General features: G+C 40.4%; 1 protein-coding gene across 5 annotated transcripts in view; it reads right to left on the bottom strand.

Moving 5' to 3' along the window:
* The window catches only part of LOC111243531 (dopamine receptor 1-like), a 190,513-nt gene extending 174,363 nt beyond the window's left edge, over positions 1-16,150 (bottom strand). For 4 of the 5 annotated variants that reach the window (XM_086977351.1, XM_086977353.1, XM_086977350.1 and 1 more), the window contains exon 1: positions 15,793-16,150. The gene's annotated coding sequence lies outside the window, so the exon portion shown is untranslated. The remainder of the gene's footprint in view (positions 1-15,792) is intronic. The other variant, XM_086977361.1, reaches the window with a different exon arrangement.
* Positions 16,151-17,736: the final 1,586 nt, after the last annotated feature.

Raw genomic sequence — 17,736 nt, 5'->3', positions numbered from 1 at the left:
GCTATTGTCACCTCAGAGCCATGTTTACTGAGGCGAAATTAAAGGACACGCCGAATGTATTCAGCAAGTAGCTCTCTGCTGGTCCTGATGGAACATGACAGCGGTAGCAACACGGGCGGATGGAAAGCAACGGCCTGATCTGTACAACAACGCCGTCAAAGGCTACAGTTGTGTATGGAAAAAAAAAACTGTGCCTATTGAGAGAGTTTGAACGGTAAGCTATTTACCCTTCGATGTGGAGCAGAATCGGGAAGACAGCAACGTCTATTTGTTGCTAGGCTGGTAGTGCAAGTAACGCTTGAATTCGCCGTTCGGGCAGCTAAAGCAATCATCGATTTTTTTCAAAACAAGCAGGCCGCTTTTCTATTTTATTGGAGTATTGTGAGAAATTTCATTTACACTGCTAGATCGTGATTGTCGCACAGCCACTTCTAGAGTAAATTCGCACGTGACAGCACAACGGTAGTTTTTGGCGATAGTTGAGTAGGGCACCTCTCTAGAACTTTTTTATAACGCCAGAAATGGTTGTTGTCACAAGTTCATGCGTGTACCTGTTCTCTTGATATCGGATGTATTAAACTTTTTGCATGGATCGAAAAAAATGTCCTTGTACCTTTGTCATTCGTGCGTATATGGTGGCTTCAAACGTAGGTTTCCTAGCAAGGACACAAAACAAGGTTTGAACAGTTGCTTGCCTCGTTCCAATGGTCCGTCTTATCGCTATCCAAGTTTCTGTCGGTCCTCTGCTGTACATTAATTTCTTTCGTCGTCGTTCATGTCACACCGTCCGCCACAAGTCTCTGGCATCGCTTACCCATCGGCAGATCATGCCTTTCGTGCTGTGCGTCAGTATCCCGGCCTTTCGAACACTGAGTTTCTTGAAGGTTTACATACGTATGATGAATAGAAGTGGTGACCGCAGCCGCGCCGCTTACAACTGACGCTCCGAAGAGGGACGCTGGAGGATTCAAAAGATGTAGAGTAGTCTTGCCGTCATCCGTGTCCGCAGAGTTAGTCCCTCTACATCACCGCCTGTGCGACGTCCATTTGGAATAGAGAATTAGCCTGTTTGGTTGATTTCCTTTTCTCTACGTTCCGCCCAGTCTAGCCTACGGCCATAGGGCCACAATTGCTGCTCGTATGTGTTTTCACCATTCTATTTTACTATCTCCGTTTACCGACTGGCCTGACGGTCTTTTTACGTACGTAGAAGTGATTGTAAGTTATTCCACAGTACCCTGCCTATGCATATGCGCAATATGCGCTTCTGTTGGAGGGATGAAGACGGGAGGGACAAAGACTGTTTTGCCGTATCGTTCTGTCACTGCCAGACTCAAACCGCCTGCAGCAGCCTGAGTGCGTCCTGCAGACTTAATTTGTACCACATGCGTCTATGGCTGCTTGGTGGTGTTTGTCCTGATGGGGGTTGACTGGCTAAGCGAATGTCTGCCTCCTGTCTGCCCCCGGGGTCCGCCTCCGTTTTGATTCTATGTGCAGTTAGTGTGTCGTCTTATGGTGTAATCGGGTCACAGCAACGCAAAGAACTATGCTATTTGGCGCGATTACGTGGGTACTGCTACAAAAATGTGGCTCGCCACAAGCAGGTTAGTGGCAGTAATGGTGCCGGCGGCGGCGACGGCAACGCCGCTGCTACTCCTGGGTCTGGTGCTCCTCTTATAATTCGTTTTCTGTTTGCCAGAATGATTTGCTTTCTTACTACTACCTGTACGGTTGCCACCTGCACTGCTGGAACCGCTTCTGCTGTTCGTTTTTCTACCACTACCGCTGCTGCTGTTGCTGCCATGACGACTGTTTCCCGTTGCGTGTGAGCCCAGTTTAGTTAAGCGAGCTATCGGCCGAAACTACGCGACCATCGCCAGCGCACGCCCTATAGGAGCGCGGTATGATAGGTGAACGGCGGGCTTCTTGCCCTCGGACAGCCTGTTGGTCGGGCTGGACTGCCTTAGTGTTTCTGCTGCTGTTGTTGTTAGAAATGTCAGGCCTAGCCAAACGATGCCGCCATAACATGCGTCTGATAAAGGAGTCTTAGGTCTGTTGGGATGGAGGTGCTACATTGAGAGCAGGAGAAGACACGTAAAACGAGCTGGCAAGCGGGGTATTCAGTTGGAAAGGCTTATGAGTACAAAGGGTGTGAGTCGCGCAAAGGAAAGCTGCAGCTCCCACAGGGTGAGGTAAAACGAATCGACACAAGCGGCAAGGAAAGCACCTATGCATCGGATTGCCTTGTGCCGACTGGATGTTATCCCGCAACATAACGAAATTGCTTTTCCATAAAGCCACCACTCCCGCTAGTTCTGATCATAATGAACGTGTATGCACCATAAAAAAGCCAATGGTGATAAGGTCAGCTCTCCTTCAAATTCGATCATTGCTGATGATCAAAGATAAGAAATAGACGAAGCTCACTTGTCACAAGGCCTATCCCGTCCCATACAGGGCAGGAGACTTGGTCTTTGTCTCGTGCGCGATGTAGCCTGTTGTATGTATGTTCCTTAGTGAAATGAGTATCCAGCCAAGCGTGCAGAGCGACCGGATTTGGTAGGACAATGGGAATCACTGGGGACAATAGAGAAGCAACTATATTATAGGGTCTGCAACACCTGAGTGATGTGCCTTGAAAAAACGATATAAGGCGATAACATATCCTCATGTGTTATTTTTTAATTTTATGTTGTCATTAAGCTGGAAGACTTCAGCAAGAGACGGTTCATTTACCATTGCTCTAATTCTCTATGAAAATATCACAAATAATGCTTTGCGATCACATAACGGCTGTGATTCACACAAAATGTGTGTAATGTATAAAGAATATTTTTTATTATATTCCGACGCTTTAATTAGAGGAAGCACGCGCCAGGACCCGACCTTTACCCTAGAGGTGTTAATCAAAAGATCTAATTTCTATATATGATCCTATTGTGGTCGACTGGCGGTTTATCAACAGGAACAAAGTATAGAAAGCATGCGACTGGTTTCTCATGTCGTTTCCTTTTTTTAAATCGAATAGAATTTTCAAACTTCGTCTACATTGAGATACGTTCTGTTTTGAATCAGACAAAAGAAAGAAGCAACTTTAACTTAGTGTTGTCCTGTCGTCTGCTTTTACTAAAGAGCTTCTACAACTGGAAATTTTAATTGCGTTGGAACCCGATTTTAAAATTTCATATGAAAAAAGGTACTTTACGGCATTAACACATCGAATTTGATACTCAAACTTGATGCTGTTTCACATAACTTATATGCAAGATTTTCGAAATATTCAAGTCTGGTTCTACTACACTCAGGAGTTCAGACAAGGCGTCTTTGTGTCGGGTCATTGATCCGCCAGCATGCTTAAGTACATTGTTGAAGTAATGCATCGTTATCTTCTATAGTATCTTTAACAATGTATTAGTTCAAATCCCATTTATGGAAATGGCGACGCTCAGACAGTGGAATCGCAGTATTTGGTCAGGGGAAGGCTAGCCATCTTTTCTGCGCTGTTTTGTATGTTGTCGATTCTGGATAACCGTTCCAGCCTGGTTTCAGGGTGTTGCTTCTAGCAACTTTCACCGTTGATAACAAGCTTATATGTATTAGTCTAACAGTATATCGTACCCTCTATCAATGAGTAAATGTGAACGTAAACAACTACTAAAGTGCCTATCGGACCATTGAGCTGAACCGGTCCGGATCTACATCTCATTGCAACATCTCCCAGCACTTCCTACCTTGTATCTATATAATTTATGCAGCGTCTTCTTCAAACAGAAATAGTCAGAACTCTGTAAATGTTCTAATCTCGGTTAAATTTATCATTCGTCGGTGGCCGTCAGGGTTTTGTCATAGCTGACATCGGTTGTATTCGTGGTACTAACAAAACGCTAGAAACGAAACATCCATTATGGAAAATATAAGAAATCTATCTACCGAATACAAGCGAACATTAGATTCGTCAAACGTTATCGCGCGGGGCAACCTACAGTGAGATTAAAAACTTTTTTTTGCCCAAAGTCGCTGATCTAAGTTATTGTCAGTTACTTTATGTCTTCAGAAAAAGCCACTTCACAGCAATCAGTTTTCAAAAAAGTCGAAAATTTCACAGATTAGAACAAAAAGCCACTTCTAGTTGTGTGAGATTTTTGATACGGAAATTAGCGACTGACGAAAAGTATCTACTGCCGGTTGAATCGAACGGTTAGCCTCGTAAAGATTCTTTGCGCCTTATGGCCTGCTTGATCCTTTTGAACCCTTGTGCTCTGAAAAGCCTATTCTACGATGGGCAAAGAAGTGAGTTGTACCAACTTGTTTTATATGCAACAAATTTGAAGGGCACTTCAAGGAGTGTATTTGTACCAATATGACTTCACAATCAATCACTATTGAGGTGGAGTTTAAGGATTAAGGAGGATTACTTTGACAATGATTAGTGAATGCACTAGGTCCAGAATTAAAGCTTAATCGGTGTTGTACCGGATACACATGATTAGTAAAACCGATACTTTTTGTACAAGGGGAAATCTCTTCGAAATAGAGGTATTTCCTTTCGTTTCAATGCACTCTTAGAAGCGATTCATTAGAAGAAACATTTCGGACATAAACTTCATATATACATATATAGTTCTAGAATTTGGTGCTTTTCTGTAAATATATCTGTCTGTGGTGCTCTCTGGCCCCGTCAAAGACTTAAGGACAGGTTAAGAAATAAACGCCGATAACTAAGCGATAGATAGATAGTATCAGTTCGTTTGCCTTTGTAAAGCTTCTTATTCCATTGAGCCTGCTTGCTTAAAGCTATTGTAATGACACAGCGAGCTACAAGTTCTAAACGATGCATTGTCAAATAATTGTTAACCCTAATAATCAACGATTGCGCTGACGTAAAGCGGTTACGCGAGTCCTATTAGTTTGTATTGGAACTAATTTTATGGTACTCACGGATGTACTTCAGTGTAGTCTAAGGAAAAATTGAAAATACGCTGGCCGGATGAACCTAATCGGACGAGTAGTCACTTAGCTTTCCCTTTAATGCTAAAAAATCCAGACAGGTCGTTCGCCATTTTTCCTGGCATAGTACTTCCTCGATGTCAATTACCTTTTTGTATTTCGTACGGGTGAACGGACAATCGACTAAACCAGCCAGCCAGCCAGCCAGCCACTTGGAATACGTTTACAATTCACTCAAGTTCTTAACCATTTATGAAAATGATCGTATTTTTTAAAAAAAATTCAGGTCTGGAATGAATAAGTCAAGGTACCTTTTCAAACTAATCATGCAGTCAGCCAAAAATGAAATTATATTTTTTAAGGCTAATATTTTTATGAACTTGAGCGATTATGGGTGCAATATATCAAAAAATGCTATCTTTAAATTTTATTTATTTTCAATTTATTTATACCATTATTACCATTTGACCAGACTGACTCGACAATGCCCGAAGATATATTATATCTTGTATTTGTATTACGCTGGATATTATAGCTTGTTATATTATAGCTAGCCTTGCAGGCAATAGCACCACAGCAGAGTTCAAATAGCTAGGAATGCGAAAAGTTCCGAAACGGATTCATGGTTACCTTTGACACACCGAAACTGAAATGAAAAGACAGACGGTAGCTTCGTGGAATCATGCAATGCCGTGGCGTGCAGGATGTTACAGGACGGATCTATGAACAAAAGCTCGACAGAGCCCGGTAGTTGAGTAAAACAGAACACATATGATGTTCATTATTGGAGCAGTGCACGAAAAATGAATAATGAAGAAAGAAGATAATATCTGCACATACAACAATGACTAATGAAAGGCTTAATAAAATGTTTAGCTCGTTACGTGATTATGCTGAACTCGGATACGGCATAACATCAATTTACCGCCCGCAATAAGCGGCTTGACAGACCCCTATGTAAGAAACATACCTTGTCTTAAACATAAAACGTCTGAAAAGTTTCCATTCAATGCGCTGTTGCGTTAGCGAAGAGGCTTCTCGAGAGACATAAATCGGCCTTAGGACGCGAAACCTATCCAATCGGAAATAGGGAATTTACACTTAATACTTGTGCAATTTTTTTTATAAATACCTGCCCTAATTGTCGCGCACGTTTTTCGCGCTGCGTTTGTGGTTCATTTTTTCAACGCCATTCGTGCCTAGTATAGATCCCGTGGCACTTCGTGATAGTGAAATAGTTGGCAGACTTATGTAATAGAGATCCAATACTTGCTGTTGGGTTCGTTCTCGTGTTCCGCATATGCGTCCGCCTTCTTCTTGATTTAAGTAAGCCTATCGTTTGTATACAGCGGCCGCCGCGTCGTTGTCGTCAACATGCTTGATATAAAAACTCAAGCTATCCATAGCTTCTGAACAAAATGCCTCACGGCCTCTTTAGTATTCTTCTAGATTACACGACTAGCCGTCTCAGAGCTCGGGTTGAGGAGGTAGTAAATTCGAAGTTTATATCTGCGAGTACCTACGAGCGCGTCTACTGTTCGCGTTTACCGATTGCCCTCCACGGATCAATCAGCGAACAATGAAATCCGATTGTGGGCGGTACCTGGCTTTTCGAAGCTCGAAAGAGCTTTTAGAAGAAAGATATTGTTGATATGTTTTCATTTCGGACCATAGACAATACGCATATGTGGTTACACAAATTTGATTGATTTCCGTCCCGAACATCTCAGAACGGGTTAACATACTACCCAATAGAACGGCACTTAAATATACACAGAGCAATAGAGCGTGTATATATACACGTGCGCTACCGAAAGCTATTACGAAAGAGAAACATGTCGTGATCTTTTTGCCTTTGTCGCTAGTTCCTTTGTTTGTTACTTTTTTCCTTTAGATCTTTGATTTTGAAGGTTAGTCGCGTAACATGTATAACGTGTTTAATCTCTACTCAATTTTTGGCATAAATGGCGTCATTCACATACAAAACATACGTTTGTGTTCGTTCGTATGTGTGGTACGTACATTTTCAGCTAAGTCATGTTAAGCGATACGTTATTCCCCTACAAAGCAAAAGAGGATCACGATGGAGCTAACTGGTTTTTATGCAACACATATACAGCAGCGCCAATTGACGAAATCAACCAAAAGCTTTTATAGCATCGTATTTATTTTTAAATTTGGCCAGCCAGATGTTGTTGTCGGGCAGACGGGAAGGCGGTTCACAAAATAATATTAATACGATCGTAAAATGCCATATTAACAACAAATAAATTGCCCCTTTCTGGCGAAAAAACGTTTTAATATACAACGCTTTGATGAACGGTACATATTGAAGGGACTGGATCCGCTAAATGGGCACCGTATACGCAGGGCGCGTATGCCAGAGCGTTACATGTTGAAATGCCATTAACTATACATAGACGTCGGGGAGATGCTCTACGCTTCTTCATATCTTAGTCCTTCTAAGTGTGCTTCCAAAAAGTGCCAGTTTTTTTTTTACATACGTCGAACGGAAATTGTTTTTCTTTCAGATTACTTCTAGTTTAAACGTAGGCTGTTTCTACTCTTTAATTACACGATAACAAGGGCTCGAATAAACAAAAAGTTTGCCTAGTACTTTTTCGGATTTACTTTGTAGCGAAGCAGGAGTTTCTAGGGATTGACAGTTATGCCCAGCGTATAAACCACTTGCTTGTCAGAGTTATTGTCTAATCGTGAATGTCCATTGGCATTATTATAATAATTCTAAATCAATTTCGCTTAATAATTTGAAAAACTGGTGACCTTGTATGCTATGTATATATTATTCTAAGAGTAAACAATATCGTTAAACCTAAAGCAAGCTGTTTTGCTGTAAGCTTAGAGCGGTACAACATGTTTACTAAACTGTACGTACTTAACCCTGCATGGGTATTAATTGCTTGGGCACGATCGCGTTCCGGAGACGACGAACTTGCTCCTTATGTCTTAGTAACAATAATAATAAAAGATTTACTCCAAATCCCAGATTACCATAAAGTCTGTCTCGTCCACGCTTATTCATGTACAGATGTACCTTAGTTTACATATACCCAAATATCTTCCTAAATATCATCTAGTAGAAGTGGTTTACCCATCGGTTTCATAGCCGTACTAACATCTCCTGTCGAACGCACTTCTCTATCTTGTCTATGATACGACTTCTCAACAACGTAATATGGTGGCCATTCCGCCGCTTTGACATTCGAACGTGTTAGCGCTCCCCGCAATGCACAAAATAATAGAATACTGAGATGTTTGTTGCTTTTTTTTATGGAGAATTTTATCCGAGCTCTTTAATGGGGTGCAACTGACGTTATGTGCGTGGGATACAAAAAGTTACAGAACAGGCCTCGACAGAGACCCACCGTACCCGAATTTCAAAGTAAAACAGACCCTGATATCTAGCTTTTCGCTTTTCGTCGAGATCGAAAATCTACTGGAGCCGCATACTGCAAAGACGCCTTAATTGGGAGGATTGCTCAAGCGGATCTCGTTTAGGCCAAAGAAAGAAAGAAAGAAAAAGAAGGATATGAAAGGTGGACTTTACATTGATCAGACAGCTTGAGTCGATGGAAACCACCTGAAAGCACGAACACTGGCACCGTACAACTCGTACATTAATCGAAAAACTAAGCTGCGGGCGCTATCATTCAGCATCACGTATTGGTGGGGCTTTATCGATAACTAGGACACTGGGCGCCCCCAAACCTAAACGAGTGGTACCTAAAATGTCTCGGCGTCTCAGAGTGACACGCAGCCACAGTGATATATTTCTGTACAAAATTATTATCAGTGGCAAAGTGTTGTCTTTTGTCAAGATAAAACAGAGAAAGAACTAAGTGCCTCCAGAAGCTACGTCTAAGCCCAGAGTTCTCTATACAAAGACGATCACGGTTTGGGTTCGGTGGAATAGACAGGGTCTCGTGAGTTAGAAGTGCTTGAAGAACATTATCGACAAAAGTTTACATGGCACAGTCATGTAAACGAGGTCATCAAACGAATAGAGCCAAAACAAAAGACCCAATCATCATCCTTATCCAATATGTAGAATTTACCTGGTATTATAGATCTGATTGGGCTACCTAGTACAAGATGGGTTGAAAAAATTAAATGTAATATTTTTACAATTATACTATTAATACGGTGAATATGTGACCATATGCAAGCTTGATTTTAGTGTATATGTAAGTTATAACACGCAGTTACGTTAATTCTTTTAGAAGGAACATACGACTACGACTGGACATAAGTTATGCGCACGGTATACCGGACTTGCGAAATAATTTGGTCCCCAATTCTACTCCCAGAGAACACGTGCAGGTTTTCATAATACGCATTTGTTATATTAAAGATACGTTGTCTAATATTACTATTGGTTTGACGGAGATAAATTACTTAATACCTCTGAGTAAATTGGCTTTAAGGCTAACACAATGAACCCCAGCAACTCAAATTTTAGGTTGTCACAAAGGTGTTGACCGTTTTTGATCCAACTGATTTAAGCAAATATATTTTTTGTGTTTATATACTAGTTTAAAATAATATTCATTCATAAATATGGTGGTTTCTGTGATTTTTGCGGCCTTTCCTCGAAACCAAATGAAAACCATTAAGGAGGCTCTGGGGAGGCCAAAACATGTACGACTCGATTATATAACGTACGTATCATTTGTTCGTAATCGATTTTAGTAAGCTTAAGTCTCTGCAGATGCAACCTGAAATGCACATGTGCTACAGACGACCTGTCGTGTAACTAAAGAGGCACCATGTAAATTTATCAAAAAAATTCTGCTATACACACGCAAACACATAGCACCAGTATCACTCTACAAAATCGACACTATCCAAGAAACAGTGCGAATACGCTTAATCTTACTTCCGTACGTCTAGTGGGATTCGTGCGATGCGTACTGTCAGAAAAACTCTATTTGTTTCTGGTCGTTCAGCCGCGTCCCGTTTCCTACCTCATTATACGTACCTACGCACACAGAAGTCCACATTTGTCCTTTTCTTCCTTGAGTTCCTTTAGTTTCCTTGAGTTCACCTGCTTCATTAGGCCTCTTGTCGACACAACTGGAACGTTTCGATGCGGCTTATGTGAGAACTCAGGTCGCAGTCCTGCAGCTACTTCGGCTTTTTTATTGACATCAGGATCAAAACGATGCAAGTGCCAATTTCTGCCAAGAGCAATCTTCCCGTGAGGCAGGTCACCGCTGATCGTTGGATGTCGCGTACGACCAGCTCCCTGGCAATTGTGGTACCCATTGACCACTCGAAGCCACAGAACAAGCAAACGTACGTCGTGACGCGACGTAGAGAATCACTTAATTAATGTAAAATCGGTCGATTCTTTATCTGTGGGCTTACCACATACAGATATGTTAATCTGGTTTGAAATTTTTCTTAGCTAAATACTAAGGGACAATGATTACAAAGAAGATCTAACATTTTGCCAAACTTAAAATGAAAAGGTTTGAAATACAAACGTTTATTCGGTGATCTCCATTCGACCGAATTACGTTCAACTACAATGCAAGGTAACGACTGTGGGTCTGCCAGAAGAAGAAGAAGAAGTCAAGGAAGAAGCGTTTGGGATAAACACGGTATCGTAATTTTTTCCATGAAAATGTCCCATAACTCTAGAAAACAAGCTAAATCGTCCAGTAGAAACTAAATGCTATCAATTATACTGCTTAAACGAAAAGACCTTGAATGAATTCTAGAAATTTCTCCCTAAGTAACGATCGTGCCCCACGCGTATCGGCGGTAGCAGCAGAGTACGAAAATGAATGGTATGTCTGAAGATAGTTGGCTAACTCGTACCTGTTGATCTTCATGTGCTCGCCTCGAGGGACGATATTCTATGTAGCTGTATTATAGATATCAATCGATCTACCTCATTCTCATTATTATAATCGAGACTCTAATGGTACCTAACAATAGCAGCAATTGCTCCGCCGTTGAGAGAAGTGTATAAGGCTATTAAAATTAACGAGAGAAGTGTATAAGGCTATTAAAATTAACAGAGTTTCTGTTAGGTTATGTCTTGTTGCACTTGAGCACGTTACGTACTCGTCCTTTTTGACTGTCCTTAGCTATTATGTTATAAGAGTGAGGCCAAACAAACGAGTAACTATCGTCACGATTAATTTTTGCGCATGGCAATCGTGCCCTCTAGAATGTTCTTGTTATTTGAATACAGATTATACGGTGCATGAGAAGCACGTGTCGCTGTGCTTTACGTTACAGAAATAATGTATGTATGTATGCGTGCATGCATAATTAATTCTAGTCCAAGTAAGCTAGACGCGAAGGACTACCGTAGAAGACATGTCGTAACGAACAGGTCCCTCTACGGGTTGTTACTGCGTGTCAAGATATGCTCAGGCATAATAACTGAACGCAGACTGAAACAAAGATTCATGCTGTACCCCGAGCTTGATCCACAAACCGATCGGGTTTGTAGGTCCACAAAAACTGCGGACAACTGAGATCTGACAAAATTGAGACAGAAATTAGAAACTACGAAACTAAATGTTGCGTAAAATCATTCGCTAGCAGATCTTTCGCCCTTCGGCAGATAACTTTCACAGTTAAAAGGCGAATCAACAAAGGTTTGAGATGAAACGCGGAAAGAAGCGGAAACGAATCTTTTACCTCTAGTTCTGGCAGTATTTCAAGTAGTGAAGTATCTTTGTTCGCACAACGAACTATTTGAAATTATTACCTTACTGTAATTGCAAAACGGGCTTACACGATAAGATAACAACTTTAAACGAAGCTTACTTTGAAATTTGGAGCGCTTCACTGTCATTTGACTTTGCATCGCCTGTCGAATGATTGCTAACACAGCTGTTTCAAGCAGAAATTGTTAAGTAACTAACATAATATTATAGAATATATGTCTGTAAGAGTATATAAGTTAGTGTATAAGAGGATTCCTCTTCGCTTACAGCCGTATCAATTCTACTAATTAACTAAAAAATAATTTCCGAAGCCTGATTAGGGTAGCATCATCAGTTAAGGAACGGTTTGGAGCAGAACCGTTGTCCATCGTAAAACATTTCGTGTGGCATACTGTCTATATTTTCGCATCTTCGGCTTTCTAGTTTGGCTTGTATATGTTGCACTTGATTTAGGAGACTCAGATGTATGCATGTAAACGGCGACCTAGATATATATGTGTATAATAATATGGATGGAAAATTACTAGGAAACGAAGTTTTTCCGAACGACGTGACGGATGCACGAGGTTTGTATGAAGAATATTTGTTAAGATCACTTACAGTCCGCTGTCCTCGTGCATAAAGGTCTCTTACCGAATAGGAATTCGATAGAAACGACTCGAAGATTGATCAAAGTCGTCACTTCTTGTAATCCTGCAGTTTTGATAGAAAAATTAACAGCTGTTTTCACAGGAAAGCATTATTACAAATTGGGTCGTCTACATAAGCCCCAGCGACCTATGTTTACCTATTAAAAATCTCTTCGCGAATTTAGAGGTGGTATTTCTGGAAACAACTTGTAGGAGCTTCAAGGCTTAGATCGAAAGTCGTGACCGAGGCGTACGGCATAACAATTTTCAAACGACTGGCTTTCCTGCCCTAAATCGTTGGTGGTTCATAGAGCCCCACCTATGGTCTATATAACCCTATTTAGTGGTACTACACGGACCCGGCAATGAGTGCCTTACATTAATATTTTCTCGACTATAAAAAAGTGGCTGGGAGATCAATCAATAGGTGAGTCTCTTACAAATGTGCTGGTACATTTTTTCGCTCTTATGGCGTCTGCGGCGATATCGTCGTACCCTGTACACCTAAGTTTTCAAGAACAAATGCGTGTTACATGATATTTCTGTGCATTTGCAAGGGGGCCCCAATAAAGTTCTGCTGTGATGTTATTTTATGCAGTATTTGCTACTTTGGATAGTGTTACTATCTGAAAATACGTGAGCACGCATAAACAATAAATAAACACAACCTGTGTGACGTTTGTACCCACCTCTGTAACGATCACTAGTTAACACTCATTTCATAATGGCCATCGGAAAGACTTTTCAGGTGGAGCTGAGCTCATCGAAAACAAACAGCTGAAGCCATTTTTAATCGAGTACACTCATATCCATTGTTTGGCTATTAACTACATATTAATGGTTTTGAACAGAAAAGCTTGGCTTAGTGCCAAGTCGGGAAAATCTGAACGTCTTATGAACATTTCTAAGTAAAAACTTGCTAGATAATTCTGCTGTGTATTTACTATTCCTGGAAAAAATGTAGATAAATACGCTAGTCATTGCCTAATTTTGGCCTTCGATGAAACTTCAGATCTGTGCCTAACAAGTTGATGGTTTTCAGTTGTCTGTATGTAATCACTTTTATTAGCATTATTATTATTAGGTTATGTTAGACCTCAGATCTACCTACTTCGCGCATAAAACTCCTATAAGTAGTATAATAGTGTATAGTACTTGCGGGCTGGTCGCATCGAGTGTTTCTGTAGAATGGTCTACACAGTGATTACTAATACGAGGCCGTTGACAGCTAAATAATCAAATTTAATGCCAGCCTGGCTATAAGAATCAAGCCAAAAAAACCTTAAATATTAGAAGCGAACTATGCGCGATATTTGAAAAAAGATAAATTCCGAAATACGCACTACATTTCGTGCCCTAACCACGACCCTGGTTAAATTCAGCTCCTCGATTTCAAAAGCCCCTAGGCAGTACCCTTTTTTTTGTTAAAGCAAAGCGGATAACGAAAGTTTGCTGACAAGCATTTGTTGCAAAATTGCTGTTTCAAGGATCGCAACTAGGAGATATATCATTGATTTCTCAGTAGCTACTGTGGTCGTTTCAAACGGCCCGTTCGTCGCTTCCAGGCTATGGGACGGCCTTGGCCACTTCCTTTTCAAAGACACGAGAATCTGACATCTGATTCAACGTCGTCTCGGATGCTACAGTGCCCTGCGTGGGACTGATCGCGTAGCGCCGAAAGCATGCTAGCAACGGACATGTCCTCATTGACAGTTGATGTTGCCCACCTATAAGCCTACGTATCTATGTAACAGAAAGAAGTACATGCCGGTTAAAAGTGGTGTACATCGTACTGTTTATTGATAACGTATAGACAGCGGCAAGTCTCGGTTTTACTCCCCTAGGGAAAAAGCTACTTCAGGGAGTAGGTACACGTGAAATTTACTAGGGCAAATGCTACAATATAACAAATGCTGAGTTTTCAATAGTTAGAGAGAAATATTTGTAATCATGAGATAAAAGTAAATCAGCCAACGAAGAAGCAGGGTCATTATTATAAGTGTAAATGATTCTCCAAGTTGAAAGCTACTTTCATACGAACTTAAATACACTAACATAAGAAAAAACCTATTTACAAATCATTAGTAAAATTATTCTTTATCGAACTTTGCTTCTTCTGAGGTCAGTTGTTAGAAGGGTCGCCATTCGCTTCTAATTACTCGTATTTTATTATAGATTACATAACGATATAAGAGAATATATGTAAACAGAATTATTTTATATATATATTTTCACCGGCGGCATAAATACACAATGAGTCATCTAAGTTCTAAATAGACAGGCGGTCGAATGCTAAATGAAGCCTATTACGGTGCCTTTGACCACCTTAAGATAGATGGTTATCACAGTGCTCGCCAACTTAAATCACATTTACACATAATAATTATAATTTTAGTGCCTCAAGTCAACCCTGTGTTCGATAGAACGTATTCGATACGGTACCCCATAAACAGCTTGTCAAAATAGACACCCAAACTATGTTGGCCCAGTGTAGTTTTGTAGAAGTCCTGCGATTTAATTAAGCAAATGTATCACGCCGGACATCGCGTATATCATCTCGATTTATTTATCTATCATTGCTAAAGTGCCGTCTGCCGCAACCCAACAACATGTTGGTAAATTTTCGACTAAATAGCTATAGTTTATGGTGCTTAATCGAATCACAAGTACTGGATCTGGGTTTTACAGTTGATGGAACAATGGACCAGGTAAGGTTTAAACTGTACCTAAACAGCCTTCGACTTGTTCGACGAGCAACAGCGCCAAATTAAGGTGTCGATCCAACAAAGCGCTTTAGATGGTACCGTCTAAATCTAATTTTCTTTTTCAAGACCAACAGACATGCGTCCTTCATTTACTTTCTGACTGAAAATCACGCATTATATAAAGAGCTCCGTTCTTCATAATACACTAGTAATAGTAGTGTGCTGAAGACGTTTTTGATACCATTTGTCCTTTTCCTAAGCAATACGTAAAAAAAGTTCAGATGACATTTCGGTTGCATTACCACTGAAAGCACACAAATGGTGAGCGTTTCGAGCTGTTTGTTAATAATATGACTAAGGCTTGCTATAGAAAAAAAATACCGAGGCACAATGCCAGACACAATACTTAAATAAACTGTTTTAAATAAATAATAGCTTAAAAATAAACTGTTTTGGTACAAAGGGAAGAATACGTGGAGCGAGTGTTTAACGGTGCTCTTCCAAATGCCACTTTCTCGTCTCGAGCCGAGTAACTTTCGATTATACGCTTTTCGCGCCAAAGTACAATACTAATGATAAGTTGGCGGCCAATTAAAGATAATTTTTCACGAAAAGAACTTCGACAATTCCGCACGTCCTCAAACTTATAGATCGAGTTATCAACTTTGTATCAAAAATTGTAAATTAATCAGCGAACTTCAGAATAGAAGAAATCTGTGTTGATTATAAAGCACTTCCCATAGTTTCGTTCATGATCATGTTAACAGGTTCTAGTTGTCCAAAAAAAATATGTACCGTATTTACCTCTTAAGTTAATATGAGGCGCGCTGACTCAGCTCAGTGTCTTCAAGAGTCAATGACTGAGGCCGACTAATTGCAATTAGCAAGTAGCGAACACAAATACACTATCCAAAACATCACAAACTCACTGTTGCCGGCGAAATATAAATAGCATTTTCACTCAGACGATTGAAATGAATCCATTTCCTTTTTACGCTGTAACAACGGTCTTTGTCAGTACCAGTTTACCATAGAGAATCACGAACAGCTTAATTGTTCATTGCAGTAAGAATGAACCACAACAACCTCTTAGGTATGCGGACCTTCTAATGTTCCTCTTCCTCAAATGAGTATAAGCGGTATTGCTTCATGTAGAATATACCCGATAGGATTTGTTTGGATCTTGCATGAAGGTCCAGGCTCACAAGATTCATCCTCTCCGGTTGTAGCCTAGCGGGAAATACTTGTTGAAAGGTTATCGATTTAAGCCTAAAGGATTATGGGAGAAGCCTATAATGGAATAAAATACGCTAGATCAAAGGCAAAAGTCTCAGGCAGGACTTGCTGGCTTACCTTTGCTAGGGAATTTGCAACGTATAAGTGTAACGATGTTAAAAACAGACATCTCCATAGACCATTTCTGCGTACTTTGCCACAATTGTTGCCCTGGCGTTTGGTAACTTTGCGCGTAAAGTTAGTCCAACTTTTATACAGTTCGGCTACTGAATCTCTATCTACCCCGTGTAAATACATGGCACTGTACCACAATGGAAATCGTGACCACTCGTTTACAAGCCCACCAGTTCAACGAAATTCAAGAAACATGCCCGATTCTTTGCGTTCCATCGTTCCTCAACAACCCTCTTGTCCATTTGTAGTGCCTTCCACACCGTACGGCCGTGCAATCGATTACCCCTTTTCTTGATACCACACTGTCTAAGATGTCCTCGATGAAAATCACTATCTCAGGTATACATACGTGTGGGAAACATTATACATATGTTTAAGGTGTGACATGTCGCACGGTACATTTTTGTTGCGTACAAAAAGCAACGACTGCCAGACGTGCACAGGTATTGAGGTTCGTGCGCTATCGAGATAGAGACAGGTGGTACTGGGTCCTTGGCGCAGACTCTTTTACACTAGCTATTAAGTGCTGTTTTTTTAAGTTACGAAGGCCGGCTGTAATTATCCACTTTAGTTCGTATATGAAGAAGATGATTTACTGTAATAGCCTGAGTTAGAATTGAAGTGAACGTATCCATCTGCTGTTAGCCAGTATGACCGTTACAGGGAGGTATATTTCGTTGATCACCGAAACAGCTATTGCTGCACTATCATTTTCGAATCTTTTCCGAGGCCAAGTAAAGCCTTTCATTGCCCCTATCCAACCTTCGCAATGAATTCGAGTCAGCTATTATAAATAATAAACGAGCAAGTCAGTATCTATCCTATTAAATATTGAATGATATGGCCTTATATATATATATGCCAAGAGTGGCCTTACAACTGCTCAAATTACTATTTAGTAACTGTTAGCCTAAAGAGGCTCAAGGATGGCTCTTAACACATACAATGTATATGTATGTATAACATTTATGTGAATTTTCAGAAAAATACTTATCTTTTTTTTTATCGTTCAAACGCATGTGAAAAGTTTGGTTACATCATATCTACCTGTCTATCTAGAAATACATTGTTTGAACATCAGGAAGCATTGAAACTTCTCGCACCTGACAAGAGTCGTAGCCGGAAACAGGAAAATTCATGTACCTATATAAAATATACAATTTTTACACGTTCGCTTTTTAGAAAGCCCTAGATTTAAGCGGTAACAGTCTAATATTTTCTAAGCAAATTGACTTCTTTCCCCTGTGATTCAGCATTCGAATCCAGAATGCTGTAAATACAGGAAGAGTAACACGACCCACATGAAATAGATTAGACGATAACATCGTCTACAACCCA

This window comes from Varroa destructor, unplaced genomic scaffold, assembly GCF_002443255.2.
Source record: "Varroa destructor unplaced genomic scaffold, Vdes_3.0 BEIS01000001.1, whole genome shotgun sequence".
NCBI lineage: Eukaryota > Metazoa > Arthropoda > Arachnida > Mesostigmata > Varroidae > Varroa > Varroa destructor.
Note: the sequence above shows the minus strand (reverse complement) of the source record. Positions and strands in the feature narration are given on the sequence as shown.